This window comes from Scophthalmus maximus, chromosome 13 (genome assembly GCF_022379125.1).
Source record: "Scophthalmus maximus strain ysfricsl-2021 chromosome 13, ASM2237912v1, whole genome shotgun sequence".
NCBI classification, from domain to species: Eukaryota; Metazoa; Chordata; class Actinopteri; order Pleuronectiformes; family Scophthalmidae; genus Scophthalmus; species Scophthalmus maximus.
Window position 1 is genome coordinate 12,103,864 of NC_061527.1, and position 19,714 is coordinate 12,123,577.

General features: G+C 40.9%; 1 protein-coding gene and 1 long non-coding RNA gene across 4 annotated transcripts in view; one reads left to right on the top strand and one right to left on the bottom strand.

Moving 5' to 3' along the window:
- pex5la (peroxisomal biogenesis factor 5-like a) overlaps positions 1 to 19,714 on the bottom strand; it is a 73,806-nt gene that overhangs the window by 51,854 nt on the left and 2,238 nt on the right. The window lies entirely within an intron of this gene.
- LOC118317986 overlaps positions 1 to 19,714 on the top strand; it is an 86,832-nt gene that overhangs the window by 45,918 nt on the left and 21,200 nt on the right. Inside the window, exons 2-3 of the long non-coding RNA XR_004795585.2 lie at positions 10,110 to 10,214; positions 11,623 to 11,670. This is a non-coding gene — a long non-coding RNA (uncharacterized LOC118317986). The remainder of the gene's footprint in view (positions 1 to 10,109; positions 10,215 to 11,622; positions 11,671 to 19,714) is intronic.

A 19,714-nucleotide genomic window follows, 5' to 3' on the forward strand; every position in this document is an offset into this window, starting at 1 on the left:
ATGTTCTAATAATATCTACAGGCCAGCTAAATACTGTGCAACCTTTTTGATGTCTTTTGCTGAACTGCTGTCTCTTGTCTGAATTGACTTTGAAGATATTGTCAGTGGTTTTTGTTGGAGAGGCACTGTAAAGACAAAAAATCAATTCAAGTAGTGTGACAGTTTAGTCTCTTAGTCCTTTATTGCAAGGACTTTTTATCTTTTATCATATTTTCTTATATTACTTTCACTTAACTTTGACTTCATGATTTTTATATTTCATGTAAGGCACTCTGAATTGTTTTTGCTGAAATGTGCTATACAAATAAACTTGTCTTGCCTCACCCATGGAGCTCATAAGCTTATGTGGTGCAGTGCTGCTATACTGAGTTTATTGTTCCTGACCCAGAAGCCCTAATGAGCTGGCAGCAGGGCCTAGCACATAACAGTAAGTAAAGCAGTGTCTCTATTTCAGCTGTGAGACAAACAGCAGTAAGTTTTCTGCACATTAATTCTTTGTACAGTAACTGCAGAGCGGAAATACATGAGCTACTTAAAGGAATGAGCAAACTAGTGAAATTCCTGCAAATCAGCAATTCGTCATGCGAACTTTCTCCTCGGTGCACTCTGTCGTCCAAGACTAATGATATGCAGTGTCGGCTTGTTTTATTTTTGGACAACACAGCTGCTCCACGCCCCTCACAGAGCAGGTGTGTTGTTTTCATGTATTTCATTATGTGATGTTAAGCAGCAGTCTACATATCTAGTGAGGGGTTTTAGGACTATTTACGTACTATTTATATCAAGGAAAGATTAGTTTGAAGTAAAATTGTCAGCAATGCTCCACTTAAACAGTTGTGTAGTTGTCACTTAAGGTACGTCTATGGCCGGGTTGGCCATTAAAGGTCCTCCAAAGAATGCGGCATGTGAATTGGGACACAGCTCATGACTGATATGACCTCAATGACTTTTCACTTGTTAACAACCCCACTAGAGGTTGAATGCGTGGGATTCCCTACCAGTTACCTGGAAATGAAGAATGACAGGTGATTCATCTTTAAGAACCTCAAGCAAGTCCAATTTCCTTTGTATTGCACTTATACTGTGACCTAGATGACCAAAGATCTTCACAGAAAAACAAAGGAAAGTCATCTGTCTGATTTTGTCGTGAAGAGCACAGAAACGGGCAAAAAACGACCTGATGGGGCAAAAGAAAACAATAAATAAATTGAATTAATCCTCACATTAGACGCCTCCCATGCTGGTGTAATCAAAGGGACACAGTTCCCCCCAGAAGACGTCACACACTCACGGTAATTGACCTCATCCATAATAAATGTAGTTGCTTGACCCTAACTCCCATTACCTGACCCAAGCTCATCAATTTCCCTCATCAGTGCCCAGTAAGACCTGCGGGGTTTCTGTCCATGTTGAATTTGGGATTGTAATTCCGCCACCAGCTGCAGAGACACCAGCTGGAGGGTAATAAAAAAAAGATGACATTATAGTCTGGTAACAGTGTCTCGTCTTCTCTGCTGCTGAAATGTTGCTGCACATCCCTCACTATTAGTAACTCATAAGGAAGAAGTGCAAGGGGCGAACAGAGCCATGCTGAAAGATCGGTGAACTTCAACAGAGGATCCAAACATCCGCTCACTCTCCACTTTTTCATTTTATTTCTCAATTATTGCAACCGTGTCTCTCAAAAATCCTGTTTATATACCACTTATCTGTTTTACACTGATTTCTGCCTGGATCTTTTTTTTTACAGGCAACATTTTTTCCAATAAGTTATTTTTGTGCCAGGCACAAGATATTCGAACGAGGGGTCCCAATATCGCACGCACAAACATTGGGTTGTTTTTAAATCATCCAACATTCAACCACTACTGTTCTGTTACATTAAATATTAATTATTAAACAGGAAAGAAAAATTATGATGACAACCTGTACAGGGTGGGATTGGCTGCAGCCCCCCCATGGACCGCAAAGGATAAGACTATTATTATTTCCTCATCTCAAACCCAGGACATAAAATATGAATGTGAATGAAAATTTTAAAAAGGAACATTTTCTCACTTGGCAGATACGTTAATTAAAAAAAAAAAACTAATTATGTTTCATACAAATGTAGTTCCGGCAACATTCATCTTCCCCCAAAATGTATTCACTGATGCCACATCCCCCCTTCTTCCAGATATCACACAAACCCATCTGAGAGTGACTTTGAGGGATAATCGGCGTGGTCACGATGGCAAGAGAGACCCTGAATGAAGGTAGCGTAAAGCTCACCCTCATCCTGAACTCTCCCTGTGCCTCTACTATAACACTCTCCCTCTTTGATAACTCCTTATATCCTGGCAGAGCAAAATCCCTCTCCAGGCCCCAGTGGCCACTTTCCTATTTCCCCATTACCTGCCCATTAGGAAAAAAGTGGAGAGTGTGGAGAAAGAGGACACAGAAGCTCCTATTGCAGAGCCGTCCCATGTCATTACTTACACTATAGCTGCGCCGCTACTTGCTGCTTGGCCTGCAGCTACTAATAATGAGGGATGGCAGTAAAAGGAGGGAGATCCCCCTACCCTGTGCATTAAGCAGGAGGGTACAGTAACCTCATTACTAGAAAATACCACAGAACCCTCTCTCACTTCAAGCCTGTAACTTGAAGTGAGGGGGGGCCCTTTATGCCTTTTCCTCTGTAGAGTGGTTCATCATTGTGCTTTGTAGGAAGCTGTCAGTCACACAAGCGACTACTACGCAACTGTCTGGCCGAGTGCTCTGGTTGCAAAACGTGACTTCAGTATTCTTTGTGCCATTCCACTGCATCAAGATTAAGGCATGCTGGTCCAGCTGCCTTTCAGTTACATGACTAAGATGTTGTTGAGTACAGTATGCCACAAGGAGTTGCAGCTGAGATGTGGACAGCTGAAAAAAAATGTTTATTGCACAAAACTTAATGCCGAGAGCAATTTACAGGGCATCATTTTAATGAGTTGACTTCAACCATAAAATTGGCTTTCATTATGCAAATACCTGCAAGTCAATCTGGGCTCACTCATTTGTCTGTTCTGTCTCACGTATCTGTGGACCAGAAATAGATCCAGAGCTATTTTTAGAGAGAGAGAGAGAGAGAGAGAGAGAGAGAGAGAGAGAGAGAGAGAGAGAGAGAGAGAGAGAGAGAGAGAGAGAGAGAGAGAGAGAGAGAGAGAGAGAGAGAGAGAGAGAGAGAGAGAGAGAGAGAGAGAGAGAGAGAGAGAGAGAGAGAGAGAGAGAGAGAGGGGCAGACAAAGAGACTTTTGGAAATGATGACGCAGACACCAAAGTTCACTTCCTGATTCGGTCTTTACTACATGCAGTGAATGTAAAGTGTTTCTCACACTTACTTTCAGTAACTGTTCCACCTCATCGGCATCCCAAGAAAAGAAACCGCTGGTCTTGCTTTCACCATTGCTGATTTTCATTCTCTTTAATTTGCAACTAATTAACCAAATGCAGGGAAAACAATCTGCTCTCTATTTACAGCTGCAGGCACACGCCCAGTGGAACTGAATGGTCATGTGATACATGTTTTCAAGTGCGTCAGTATGAACAGAGATTATGTCTAATATACATACGGTAAAGTGCTTGTTTGTACCGAGATTGTTTTAATTTCAAGAAAAGAAAATGTATTTGTGTGGATGTAGCCTAAGGGTGTTTTCACACTCTCTGGGGAACTCAAATATCTGTACAAAATTGAATGGATATCCATGATCCAATATTTGTTGAGATTTTTGGGCCCAAAGTTTGTCCACCACTGCACCACGCTTTTGTGATCACCGCATTGTAATAGTACACTTCTATCAAAGTGAAGTATGACCCATTGAGAGGAGCACTGCCAGCTGCTATGGATGGTTCTCTACAGAGATGATGCTTTAAAATGGCTAAGAGTTGCTTCTCTTTGAATATGTCTGAGTATGGATGCTTGAGTTTTGTGTTAGTTAGCAAATTAGTGTGTGTGCAAGGCAAACCAGAGAAACGTCAACAGGTAACTCATTACTAATATATCGCAATCTCAAGGAATCGTCAGAAGAGAAATGCTCTCCCACAGTACTATTGATATCAATGGAGACAGGATACTATGAAACTGAACATGGCAAGACATCAGTGACAGATATGCAAACCATTTCGTTCAGCATCAATCCGTTTCTGTCTTTTTGAGACTGGGCTGAATATTCCCCCTGATATGACTACTAGGACTAAAACAAACATCACAAAAACTGATTTTTGGAAGACCATGGCCATTCATGCAAAACAACTGTGAAAGGTGAGATACTGACAGCAGCTTTATTGCTAGTTATTTCTAATTCTCTGCAAACTGGCTCACTGGGTTTCGTTTGTTGTTGTCCTGGTGTCTTATTAAGCACATTTAGACACTGGAGGCCTCTTTGTCTTTCCCTCAGGACCTTTCCCTTTGCCACTTACTTCGTTTAAAACTAAGCAGTTGCCAGTCACACCAGCAAGCCAAGATAGCGCTCGTTTCATTCATCAGCAAACAATAAATCAGTGCAAAACAGCGCATCAGCATCACATGTAATTAGGCTAATCTATAATAATCTAATGCACTGGAAAACACATAGATTCCCACTTCAGTAGATGACCTTCCTTGCCAGATTGTGCTGGGTGTGTTTGTACAGTAACATACACAGAGTTCTTGACAAAAGCATTACATTGACATGCTGTGTCATTGAGCTGCTTCATAGCCTCAAATAAAGGAACGATATCATCAACGTGTTATTCCAAGTCCACTGCCAGAGCCACGGCACTAGCTTTGCAAAAAAAACCTTTAGCACCACCTTGGTTGCAAAAATAAGTCAGTTTCTATGGAAGTTTATTAAGAAAATGACTCTTATTCACACTTGATATGTAATGTCAGTAAAAAAATTCCTGAGGACTTTATGGTCTAAACTCTATGGTAAAAAGAATGGAGGACTAACCGACTGACATAACAATTGATAAAGTTATGAATAAGTCAACATTATTATTTTGTGAAACTGAATTTTAATCAAAGGAAAGCAATGGCTTATTTAAATCACCGCTACAAGCAATCAGCCTACATGTCATCCTTGTTGACTTCATTGTCCCCTCACACGCGCATGCGCACACACGCACACGCACACACACACACACACACACACACACACACACACACACACACACACACACACACACACACACACACACACACACACACACACACACCGTAATCAGGTTGCCCAGACACAGGCCCATGAGGCCCTTGGTTACCTTGTGTGACTTTGGCCAATTAAAGCTTTTGAAAACAGCAGGTGCAAGAATAGATTTGTAGGCAGGATGAGAGGATAAGCCATTATGTGCAAACATAAGCACCAGAACAACCTCCCATTCTGTTTATCACGACCAGTTTCTAACCTGATGCTCATTTTTCTGCTCTGCTTTTTTTGCTCATGTGTTTTTAAAATCCAATCACTGCTTGCTAGTATTTGTTAGTATTACAGTTCTAAAAGTACAACAAATATCCAATCCAAAAACAACTGCCAATTAAAGCTCTCCATTAGTGCTCAAGATCAAAAGTTGTGTAAAGTAAGATGTATTGCATTTCTGTGTTTATGCATTAACTAACCATTCCAGGTCAAGTGTGTAGGGCTCCTGAAGTGATCTACCTGCCCACCTCCCCCCTGATTAGTATGATGTCACTCTGCCTCTCTGAGGACCCCAACACCGGATCCCTCCTCCCCACTGTCACCTAGCCTGCGGAGAATCTCATTCACCGGTCCATCACTGGATCAAGGTCCTGCTGTGCGAGCGTGCTAGGCTGTCAGTAATGGCTTTTTGTTTGAAGAACCACACCCATCCTGCGAAAGCAAAATAAGACCCTGTAGAGGCATCCATTCAAGTATCGGACTAGTGAAGGATATGACAGTAATCATTCATTGGTTGTGAATGGACAATTTCTCCCGTCATGATGTGACAGTTAAATATGATACGATTTGTTTTCACAAGATTTATTGCAGAATTTTTTGTAATTCATGAGTTACAGAAAAAGCCACCATCAAAAGCCCCTCCTTAATTGCAAGCAGTGATATTACATTATCAGGAAATATACTTTTAAAGTGAACTGACAGTTTCTTCCACTCAGGCATTTTGAGCACTATCTGGACCAGTGTCTATTTGGGCAGATAGTTATCAGTAAAACATAACAAAGAGGGTTTTTGGACAGTGTGCACAGTGCACAGACAAATCTAAGTGATTAAGCTAACATTTAAAAAAAAAAAAGAGCTATTAGGTAAACCACAGAAACCTGAGGCACAATTATACCCCAGACTGCCAACATCAGCTTCTCTTTCCCTCGCTCTCTTTTTTTTTGTCTTATTTGCATTTTCTCTGTAGCACACATTCTAATCTTACACAAACCCATTGTCCCTTTTTTAAGTACACACTTGATACACATAGAACAAATTTCCGCCAAATCAAAACAAAAAAATCGGGCAGTTTAGTTCCAATAAAGTGATTTTATGTGACCTATTTACAATGAAATATCTTCCTATCCAGAGATAAACAACTCTGCTGTCCATCAGCTTAGAAATTTTGAGCAGTTATAATTATTTAAGTTACAAAAAGAAGCCAAAGCCTCACATGCGACACAAACTTAATGTAAAGGCATTAATCCAGAGAGGCCATTAAGCCTCCATTATGCACTTATCAAATCATTTGTGGCTGTGGATGTTTTAAAAGCATTTACTGGAGAAGTTCAGTCAGTGCGAGTTGTTCAACTGAGTGAAGTGGATGATGTCACATCCTCTTTAAAGTGGAAAATTCCAGGGCATGGAGAGCAAAGAGCAGCTTGTCACTTAGTTTGTTTCTGTGGACGAAGTGAACTGAATAAATTAGTGGACTTTCTTACAGTGACACTAGACCTGCAAGGCATGCAAATGGTGCAATCAGCCGTCTAATGGCTCTACTGTGCAGCACATCTATATAACCCAGAGTGGAGCATGCCACAAATAATAACCATCAGCTGGTAGAGATGCTTCTCCAGAGTGAGTCAGTTACAAGGGATTTCTTAGACAGGACTTACAACGAGGTGGAACTGTGACTGAAAGTAAGTGTATTGCTTTGCATTCACAGATCGCGTCATGACTAACACAAAACAAACATGGGCGTCTACATCATCATTTTCAAAGGTCTATGTTTCTACCCATCCAAACTAAAATGCAACCCCAGAGATTTTAAACTAAAACGGGGCCACTAGATTAACGGCCTTGAAAACTCCAGAGTAATGTGAATTCCAGGCATGAACACAGCAACAGTGGTGTGTTAAAAACTAAACTAACACAAACACACATGCGCAACAAAAAAAGTGAAAAAGACAGAGAGAGAGAAACGCCCAGAGGCAACTCATTACCCACACAATCACAAGGAATCCGTCAGTAGATAAATTCTCTCCCACAGTACCATTGATCTCAATGGAGGCAGGATACCATCTAACTGAACATGGCAATACATCAATAACAAACACACCAAGCAATACACGGCCACGAATATGTTTCTTTCAGGTAGCAGAAACATAGAGCTGATGTGAAAGCGGTCAGTGGGACTTAATGCCATTTATTGTAAGTTAAGGAGGCATCAAAAAGCCTCTGTTACGTTTTATATCTTTTTGGCAAAAAAAGAAGTTCCCCCTGATTTTAATGTCCTGATATGACTGCTAGCACCAAAACAAAAACAGATTTTTGGAAGACCATGGCCTGTCATGCAAAGCAGCTGTGAAAGGTGAGATACTGACGGCAGCTTTATTGCCAGTTATTTCTAATTCTCTGCACACCTGGATGGCTCACTGGGTTTCGTTTGTTGTTGTCCTGGTGTCTTATTAAGCACATTTAGACACTGGAGACCTCTTTGTCTTTCCCTCAGGACCTTTCTCTTTGCGGCTTAGTTTGTTTAAAACTTAGCAGTTGCCAGTCACACCAGCAAGCCAAGATAGCACTAGTTTCATTCATCAGCAAACAACCAATCAGTGCAGAACAGCGCATCAGCATCACATGTAATTAGGCTAATCTATAATAATCTAGTGCACTGGAAAACACATAGATTCCCACTTCAGTAGATGACCTTCCTTGCCAGATTGTGCTGGGTGTGTTTTTACAGTAACATACACAGAGTTCTTGACAAAAGCATCACATTGACATGCTGTGTCATTGAGCTGCTTCATAGCCTCATATAAAGGAACGATATCCTCAACGTGTTATTCCAAGTCCTTCCTCTTCGCTTGCTAGAACAGAGGAAGAACATTACAGAAGAAGCCTTATTACTCTCTCAAAATCTCCTTCATGCGGGTATCACTTTGTTATGGATGAGAAGAATGTTTTCTACATGAAAACTGATATTCTTTGAGGACAGAGTGCAGGGATTCCTTAGCACATCCCTTAATGGGTGCAGACGCTGACTTTTTTGTCCTATTGTACAGAAGATCTTAGATTTCACAGTAGCTTTTGGGTGTTTGGCAAATTTCAGTTCCTATTTTGCGGCCAATACAGGTTTTTTGTGGTTGTTTTTGATGCAACATGTTCTTCAGCCAGGGTCACGAGAGCCTCTCGATCTGGTTTTAGACCTTCAAACGTCCACAACAAACTCTTGACAATAACATGAAACATCATACGACTGACCAATCAGTGACGAGAGCTGCCTTCATCAGTGCAGAGATGAAAGTTAGTATGATGTCTCATGTTTGGTCACTCAAGTAAACTCAGGCCGCAGGCAATCATTTCCGATGAGGGGTGGATGCGGCTGTTGAAGCGTTCCTCATGTAAATGTCAGACCTCCAGCACAAATCACTGCGCTGAAGAGTTCATCATCAAAGGGCAATGTCTTCACTTGTCATCCAGAATGGGCTGATGTGTGTGTGTGTGTTTGTGCATGTGCGTGCCTGGTGTGTACATGCTCATGTGTGTTTCTCTTTGTCGTGGGGATGTTGCTCTTCACACGAGATTAGATGTGGGCAGCAGTGCTGATTACACAAGGGGCTGTGAAGCACATGTAATCACGTCATACAGCTTATAGTTTTGTTACAATCTCTTACCCTCGGCCAGACTGGAGATTTTCCACCTCTCATGTCTGGCCGACTGAAGGAGATGGAAACTTTGTCCAGCAAATGAATACAGAGTGGAACAAACTGTTGTAATGGCCATGTTGTGAAGAGGCAACCATCTTGTCTCTCATGGCTCCAATATGGTGTTTTTTTTTAACTTGCAGTCTGTTATTGCCTGAAAGCTATTGGCTGTAACATCACGGAGAGAATACCAGGCATTATCTTGCTCTTCAAAGCAAGAACACTTCCTCTGTTGTGCACAACAGAGTGATTTACATTCATAAAATAATGATGCTGTATTATAATGCTCCAATAGGGTTGTTGGAGCTGGAAACTGCTGGTGTTTATATTATGCTTTCTGGATACCTCTGAGTTTTTAATTAGAATCCATGTATACAGTCCATGCTGTCTGATATGGATATGATGAGCATATGTTTCTAAAGTTTTTGGGGGGGCAGGTTATCACAATACCTGTCAATTATTGGTATTCTGTGCAACACTACATAGATTAACATAGAAGAAAGCAAGGATGTCATTGAGTAAATCCCTTAAACTCTCTCTATATATTATTATTATTACACTCTGGACTATTATTGAATAGTCAAATAACAATTCTGAAAGTCATTTTCAACCTCACAGTAGCCTCAGTGACGTGGCTGGATACAAGGCAATGTCATTCATTTAATCTGTCTTCCACTTTGGTCCAGATTGAAATATTTCAACAATTGTTGAATGGATTACCTTAATAAATTCTACAGAAATTCATAATCGTCAGACATTGTATTTGTATTTGAATGTTTAAATTGAAAAAAAAAATAACAGAAATATATTCATAGTGAAAATAATGTTTAATTAATAATTAATAATAATAATAATATTTTTTGCAGTTGCATACTCAGCTCAGGCAAAGTCTTTATTCTAGGGAATTCATTTTAAACTGCTGTTTTGTTTCAGTTCCACCTGACAACAACAACAACAACTTTTCTTTATCTTTGTGTCTTTATCTCTCCATGCACCATCGTTAAAGGCGTGACTGACCTTTTCTCTGGCAGCCTGTCTAACCACCCTGGGGTATATGATGGCTGGAGGATCGGCTTTAATTGACGTGATAGCACCCCTGAGGTCAGGCAAGGTGAGGGAGAGGAGTAGGTAGAGAAATGTTTGAAAGTAGAAAGGTTACGCACTTGTGATGTTTTCGCTCAAGGTTGGAAATGTCTCTCTATGAGTTTAGATGACAATGGTGTGATGCGAGACAGCCCCATTCCTCTCTAATTCAAAGCATTTTTCAGCAGCATGGCTACAGGATGATGTGGTTGTTGATTTAACTTTAAAATGAGGTTGTGGATTACGTATTGTTTTGTTTTTTGCCTGAGGAGAAATTCCACTTTGGAGTAGTTCAGCAGTCGATTTAGGGGAAGTCATTTTGAAGTTCTTGAGTAGAACCACGTTTCCGTTGCTTGACTGCACACAATTTTCCCCAAGTCTCAAGTCTATGACCTTTTCATCAGATTTCTCTCTTGTTGAGCTGAAAACAAAACTACAGTGCCAAACTGTCTGCTGGTATGCTTTAAGTACCGCAGACATGGCGTTTTATCTCAAGAGCTCAGTTGTCTTTGTAAGCTGGAACGAGATAACTCATTTTTAGTACGGTCTAAACTCTGAATGAACTTGATTGAATGAATGTTGCTTTGCCTCCTTACGTAAATATTAAAAAACTACATGTAATAGGATTTCACATGTGAGCCAGGTGTCATGTCAATTCAGAGGTCATGGCAATTCATCAACAGAGGTGAATGTACACAATAATGGCCTCAGATACACTCTGTCTTTTAAGACTGTGCCACTGACAAGCATTCAAGCACGTCAGCTCAACAAGGTGTTGAAAATTGGATGGTCACGTTATTACAGGCAATTCATTATGTTAAAGTGACCCTGTAGACAATAGCTTGAATACTTAATATGAAAGGAATCAAAGGAGCAGAAAATGCCCTTTAGAAGAGGAAAAAAAAAAAGCTTTGTGCAGAGCCTAGCACACATAGCTTTGGAATAAGTAATTAACTCTGGAGCAAGAATTTAACTGGCCAAGAAAGTACTGGCAAAATAAGTTACAAAGGTTAACTTCCGTCACTGTGAAATAAATATGAAATATATGTTAAATATATTCATGGGGAAACTGTTGGGTGATGCAATCAAATCAGAAAATGTGTTATTATTTAACTCTTTTAAATTAACTTGAGCATCATTCTGCTTTTTAATGTCACAGTAAATGACAAATTACAGTAATATCTCAGTAAAATAGAAAAGGGTGTGTGTGTGTTGGGGGGGGTACTGTGTTCTACTAAATAATGCAGGCAATTTTAAATGTGAAAGTTAATAGGATTAGACACTGTAAATGCTAGCATCCACATGAGACCACACGCTCTCTCTCACTTGCGCTCACACACACACACACACACACACACACAAGCACACACATTTGGAAGTATTAAACCCCTTAATGGGGCAACTTGGTACTTTGACATCTGCTTCTCTTTCTGCAGAGTCGAGTTCTGTTGACCGTCTGTTTCAAGAAATGCTCCAGCCTGACTGTGAGTAATAGAAATCCAGTTTTGCTGTAACTTCTGGACTTGATGGGAAAAGTAATGAAAAATAGCTAAATTAAGGTCTCCCCACCTCTAGACGGTCCAGTATGACTGCAGTGTGTCCTTGGCTATGCTGGGAACCTCTGAGATGGTATTGCATGCAGTAGATCTTGGAAAATGCCCTCATCATTAAAATTTAGATTGATAAAAATATATACCTGATTTTTTTTTTAACAATGTACAAATGCTTTGTTGGTTTGCATGTTTTGGATAGATCCAGGTCATGTCACAGCTGTGATGAAACCTCAGATACAATTCTTCACCATGGATTGCAGGATGATCACTTCAATTCTAGCTGGCTCATATGTATATCCTTGTTATTTCTGCGTTAATTCCTGTTGTTGTTGTTGTTTTTATCTGATTATGTGAACATACATTAGACTTAGGAAGTGCCACAGTAATTCACTACCTCATCTGCACTTGGCTGTAGCTTCTTTTTAAATCCTCACTAGCACTGAAGAGCTGGTAATTATATGAGGTCAGGGGCAAAGTCCTTCCTATTCCGCTCTTTCACTGTTAGACATTTTGCTCATCAAGCCACCTCATAGAGTGACATTTTCGCAGAGGAAAAACACTTTCCCTCTCAATTCTTCTTACCTGTAGAGCATTTGTTACCTGGATTGTAAGACATCCTACTTCATGAAACTTCAGACCAGGCTAGACAAAATGGCCCAGAGGGAAAAGTGATGACAACTAAAGAAACTGAGGTATACCCACATTTGAAATGATATAGTGTATACCATATCTTTGAATCTGCACCGAGTTGTACATGCTGTCATACTAGGAACAGAGGCATATGACTTGATCTAGACATTCCCGTAGCCAACAAGCCCCTGACTGACATACAGGCCTCTTTCCTTGGATACATACTCTGTCGTAGACACGCACAAACACAGACACTCTCATCGCCCCTGTCAGTGATGGATTACGCTGAGAGAGGAAAGAATTGGAAGGCACTATGGAGCAACATTCGTCTTGCTACATGAGATGATGGTTGTGGGAATGAATGGGTACCTTTTAAACTGGGACACATAATGGCTCGCCCCCTTTTTTTGCTTTAATGTTTACATTGTTCTCCGTCTCTGCTCGACATCCTCAACAAATGCACACTGTCTTGCTCCCAAGTGACAAGAAACATCACTTCAGATTAAGATATTTGTATCTCTCCAGCAAGGTATTTGTTCCCACGGAAAATGCACTGTTCTCACCTTCAATCTCCCGCTCCATATCCCTCACTTTCTCTCCACACTGGTGTGAATCTCTCACCCGCAGAGTCCATTAGCTAATTGCATGAATTCAGAAATTATTCAAATGGTGAAAAAGTCATTGTCTCCTGTTGATTTGTATTTGGTGCCAACTGATGTCAGTGTCTGTAGAGCACAACACATCCTGCTGGTGATATTACCAGGCTGGGCGATAGAATTAAGCAATAGCTAACTATAGGCCGTGGTATACGCTCATTATACCACAGTTAAGGGGCCTTGTTCAGCCTGACGCGAAACTGGGTTTCAAGAAACATATTTAGTCCTTTTCTGTCCAGATAAAACATGACGGTAATTTGCGATGGTGACGGAAAATTGACCTCGGGCCACAGCAAATACAAGATGTGATGTTTTCATTATCACGTGTGGCCATATGTAGTATATCATTGTTCACTTGGCTGTCAAGCAGCATTGTTCATTCCCTGCATGTATACGGATAGACGCTGAGGGAGCGGGGCCTCTGACCTCTTCCCTGGCACACTGCTGCAGCCCCCTTCATGGGGAGAAATATTAATCCCATGTCCACGCCTTGCCTCATTATCCACACTTGTGCGAACATGCCTGCATGCTCAGTACTTCACGTCCAATTAGAAAAACCAAACACATATTGCAAGCTAGTGCCTCCACACATAGAGGAATATATATACAGAGTCAGAATTCCGCCTGTGGGACTGCTCCAGGTGAGGAGCCCGTCCTGTTCTGCTTACAAACCCCTCCCGCATTTAGACCTCCCAGCTGGTGTACCCTTGAACTCTGTATACATCCCATCTGCATAGCCAGCTTCTCACTCTGTTCCACTGTGCAGCCCAGCCCGCAACTTCTGCCAGGGAATTCATTAACTGTACCTCTCACAGGTATTTATAGAAATGCACGGCAATTTTTGCTCACCTGCTTCCAAACAGAAGAGCTCGCACAGAAAGTCGTGGAGCACAGACACTGAAATTCACTTGGACTGTGTTTGAGATGCACACGGTGAACAAACGAGGAAGAGTGGTGAAATTTGTCATCCTCTTGTTTCCCCTGTCTACACTTAGAGGAAGAACTGCTGTAGTCCTATCCACCACAAAACACTCAATAAATTCCACATTTTTCTGTCTGTCTTTGCAAAATAAGTGTTAAATTGCCACATTTTTCACTTGTGCTCTCATTATCCTTCACACTTCAACCTTCGTTCAGTGTACAAATAACATCAAAGATTCCTATTTCTTCCACAGCCCTACACAGGAGAGCTTTAGAGAGACAAATTATTGGTTCATGTGGCGAAAAGACCTTGAATTAATTTAAAGCTAATTAGCTGCTCCCATTCACATTTCATTACTTGGACTTCCCCAACAAACCGCTTATTTTACCCTGCTGTAAAGTGCGAGGTAGAGCTCAGTTTCAAGTGCCGGGCTGTGACGGAGAGTTGTCATTTGAGTTGATCGTGAAACCGGTGTAATTGGTATCTATGCGTACGCACTAATTGATGTGATAATATGCAGACCTTTGCTTCTGCGGAGCATTCAGCTGCAGTTATCTGTCAAGATCACTGGCTCAGAGGAGAAAAGAGCTATTGTGTTGGGCTGAGTGTGAAGACCGAGTCCCCTCCGTGCAGAAGGTTCAGATCTAGAGGCAGGATGTCGGGAGTCGGCAAATCAAAAGATGAGTATCTCTCGCCCCAGGCGCGAAAAACGGATACTCTCAGCAAAAAGGCGATGAGAAGGAGCCATGATGAAGATGAGAGCTGTGTTTTAAGTGTTCCTCATGTATTAACAGCCTTGGGATATACTGTATACCTCACATCTAATGTGTGAATCTGTCCTCACTCATCGGCTCTTATTGCACTGTAGCTTCTGAAGCCTTTAAAGCACAAAGAGAGAGAGAGAGAGACAAACATAATATGTGGGAGTAACAGGAGTGATTGTTTTAACTCTGTTCACTGTTCATTGAGAAATTGTGTCCCAAGAATGGGAATGATCAGGCCGCAGAAAAGGACATGAGTTCTTAAAAGTGATTCAATGAAATGCTCTCTTGTTAAATTGATAAAGTTCATACTGAAAAAATAATCAGCATCAATTTTGACAACAGATTCAGAGACTCGAGCAGTGCTTTGAGCAAAACACTAACATCAGCTCGCGGTTGCTAACGAGCAGATGATGACGAAGTCAAAAACTCCAGCCACACTTGCAGTATGAAGAACTTTACTTTTAGACCTACGTGTTTTTTCGCTTGTTGCCTTTGACTGGGGGCCATCATAAAATGCATTACAAAGATGGATATGAACAAAAAATTATAATTCTGAAAAGAAAACCAATTGTATACATGACATACACATGCATATCAGCCAATTGGGCATCCACTTGTAGATGAGCTGGGTATACGTTCATATCTTTCATCATTCAAAAAAAAAAACTTTCAAGAAGAAATATGATTATCTAATTCAATAATATCAGTACCACAATCTGCACATGTTTTAAATGTAGTGGTGGCACTAACTCCAAACTGGGTAGTGCCTTATAAATATCGAGGTGTGAATCATGTCCACATCTGCCACAGTTAAGTGCATATTTGTTTATCAACAGCTCTCGTCCACGATAGCTCATATCTCCCCGGAGGAGCAAACACATGCTCTCTCTACTCCAGCGCTGAGACGCCTGGTTTCTGGAGCAAATTAATTCCCAGTCGGCGGATGACTGTTATGAATGGTTCGGGCGAGGGAGATGGATGGGCTAGCCATTCTCCTGCAAAGCCCTCTGCTCCCGGTAACAAAGATGCCGGGGCTTGTCCTACTTTTGAGGAAGGAAAAATGTGGCTTTGTACAGTAGCTCAGGGGACTCTCCATGTGGGGCTGCTGCGTTAACAGACTTGGAGCAGAAAGACACCCAGAGGAAATCTACTAACAGAGAGAGAGATGTGGAGCTGTGACGCTGTGAATTTGGGTGCTTCACAATGATTATATCCCTTCTCAGAAGCTTCTTGTTGTATGTGCTGTGTGTTTTGTGTGAGCGCGAGTCGTTAGTTCAGGCCAAGACGTTCCCATGGAATTTAGTCTGAGACTCATAATATTGTTTTTTAAAGCTTGTGAACTCTGCTGTGTTGAAGGCAGCACTTATCCACTGTTGCCTTTTCTGTCAAAACTCAAAATTGCACAATTATTGAGAATGAAATAAGACAAACAAGTCTGACATACAGTATGAAGACAACCCAAGTGCGTAGTTACAATGAGCTGCTGTGGCCCCTCACATACGTGGTTAATGTTCTGTAACTCAAACATGTCAACTTTCAAGATATTAATGGAACTACAAAGAAAAAAGCCATATTCAAGTAAATATGTAAGATGTGATTTTTATTGTGTTTCAACAAACCCCATATAGAAACATAAAGGCATGTGCAGCATCGGGTTGTTGCATCACTTTGTCCTTCTAAACAGACACCATCTATTAGGGAGGGTGAGTGTGACATTTTCTCCTTCAGTGACCAGTGATTTATCTCGCTGGTTGTGAAAACAGTTTCATTTCAAAGTGAAACATTTTTTTAAAAATGTGTTGACAAATATTTAAGAATAACTGGAGGGTATTCATGTTCCTGAAAGCTTCTGGCTGTTTGTCAGTCAAATTGATGAATAGTAGTGAGAGAAAATCTACAATCGGACTCAAACCTTAATAATCAATGAAAGAACGGAGTCACTCTGTCAAGTATGTAAAAAAAAAAAAATCTTTCTTGAACCTGATCTCTCATATCTCCCCTAATCATCTCTCCCTTATGTTCACAGTATTTCGTGGTGAACTGGTGGATGTTCACATATTGTGGACGACAGTGAATGGCACAATGACCAGATTCCCATGCTTTGTGGGCAGCAACAAACAAGCAGCAACAATCCATCTCCTCAATCAGCTTATAGGACGACTGCTGCTGATGTGTGCTCAAATCCCTCTTAGTCTCCCTCTAGTCCGATTTGTGTGCTCCTCAAGCTTCTCAGGGTTTCTGTACAGTCGTAACGAGCCAACGGGGAGAAGGAGAGATTCCCATTAGGCCCCCTCAATGTCACCAGTGACAGAGGCCGGGATGCCAGCCACCTTGGTGGTGGGGGGGGGGTGGCGACACAGTGGAAAATCCTTCCGGTTGTTCAGTGCAGATTTCTGAAGAGACCGGAAGCTATAAAATATGTTTTACTTTGTGTTTATTCATACATGCAGCCGAAGAAGCAGCATGTCCTGTGACTTGGAGCAGCTCCTAGATACTGACAAGTCAAATGTTTTGTGAGGAACACCTTGATGGAACATGAATACTCAGGCAAAGCAATCTCATTATTGCAAAGTGAATGAAAAAACGTTTGATCTGTTATCCAACTTAAATAGCAACTAGCAAGTGTCTTCTTGAAAGTTACATTTTGGGAATTAAAAGCTATAAAAATTGAAGACGTCAATATTTACCTCCAGAAACACCACAGTTGAACTGCTGCAACTTTACTCTCCACTAGTGACCTGTTTCTAGTTCTGTCCTCTCTTAGAAATGAGGCCCCTTCTTTGTTTTAATTTTTACATTGTGCTCATCTCTCACAATTTCATGAAACTATAAGCTCCAAAATACAGTGACTGATCTTCTTTAGACTCAGCCATGTGTCTTGAAGACATTAAAAGCTTCTTGCCCTGCCACACATTTTCCACAAGGACAGAGCAGTACTGTCTGTGGAGCTTCTGTTCCAGCCGGATACCACCTGATTTCACTCATTATTCTGGCTCCTTAAATAGTCGTGCCTATTAGATCGCTCTTAATCAAGACCATGGTTCATTGGATCAAGGAGAGTTTAAAACAGTCTTTCTGTGAGAAAAAGAAAAAAATCTTCCTGACCACCACAGCCATGGGAGAGGTCATGAGGAAATCTTGGTAGTGCAACCGTGAGAAGTTAAACATTCATGAGTGAGGCTGCAGCTATGATTAATGGATGCTTGTGTTGTGTTGTTGGGTGCATACTTGCATAGACCCCTGCTAGTGTGATGCCCTGTGACCCCGGTGACTCTGCGTCTGTCAGTTGATTATTCAGATTTTCCTCCATTAGACATTGCTTCTTTTTGCTTTAACCATTGATTGGAATGTTCTAAATCATTGAGATGGATGTTATTTTGCACGTCATACAACACACATTATGCAGATTTACTTGCATTTCAATATGTCAGCACCCAGCCTCTCAATGACGTTGGGTTAGGCGTCGGTGCACCTTAAAGGAATGTTGTTTTGGAGGCGAAACCAACAAAATAAAAAATGATACCACACAAATATCCTTATCAATGAAACAGAAGAGGAAACAAGAAATGCAAATAGAGAAAAAAACTGATTCTTAACAACGTGGCGATTTTTTTTTCCTCCATATTGCGTAAGTGGCCTATTTATTCTTGCACAGTGCTGGAAGAAAACCTTTTAACAAACAATCTGTCACCCAGCGAACCAAACTGAATGAGCAAATCAGTAGCTAAATGAAAAGATGTTGTGAATGACTGAGATCGTAAGAGACTTGATCTACTTCTGATCAGTAGTAGCATCCATCAAAGACCCCCCCCGGGGAACATTGAATATGGTAATCAAATTATGTTATCGTGTTGTGCTTTACAGAGCAAATATCCACAGGCTTTGTAGCATCACTTCCATTAATCCAGGGTGTCTTTTATACACACAGTGCCCATGCTCCCATTATTAAATTCACTGTAAACATAAATACCAAAGCAGGAAACAATTTCACCACAATAATGGCAAAATGTTCTGGGAAATTATCATCTAAAAAAGCATGGATTGTAGACTATCTCAAGGTCTTTCCTGTATGTAGTACCTCAAAGCATAAATATACTGACTAAAACCATATCTCCTATAGTGTTCAGTTTGATAAATATGAACAGTTCTGCTAAATCAGCTTGCCTCTCAGCTTCTTCAGTTACACCTTCACAAAAAGAGCAATGACGCTGACATCCACACCTCTGAATTGCTTTTCTTTAACGGCATCAATCTTTTCCAACACTTGATACAGTAACGTGATCCTCTGAATGGAAGAATATGCAGTTTTTTTCATGCACAATGGCTCTAGGATGCTGGCATTGCCTTTATCTAAATGTGTTTAAACTATTATTGAAGAAATTAGACAGAAGTCCAGCGTGACCAGCAGCCCTGGTCACGCCCAGCTCGGACATTAAAGAGCCCAGTCAACACCAGCAATCCATGCGTTGGCGTCTCTCATGAAACCCAGGTCATGCCAAGATATCTGATCCACCTCATCGTGTGCATATCCACAGCAGAATGTGTTTGAAGGAAACACCTCACAGGTCATGCATAGATGAGAAAGTCAAGGAATACGAAGTCATATTTAAAATAGGGACAAATAGGACATCCTTATCTTCCTCTTACAGCCAGCTGCTCTCTGAGCTGCAACAGCCGTAAGCTGACAAATCTTGCTGACTTACAATTGTGTAACAAAGTAGGACTTACAAGTGTATCTGCACAGGAGAAGGGAAATGTGATATTTCCGATTATGAGCGATTGACTGAACCCATATCATGAAATGTGCACAGTGTACGAGCTTTATTTAAAAAAAAATGAAATGTGGGGAGTCAAAACTTTGAATGATTTATGACCCCAGCATTCATTTGGGGGTCACGATGACAATGTAGAATATGTTAACGTCAAAGGAGAGAGTAATGTCCTACTGTGATTTTAGGCAACATATACTTTATCTTAAATAAAATGTATGCTAGATATGAAAA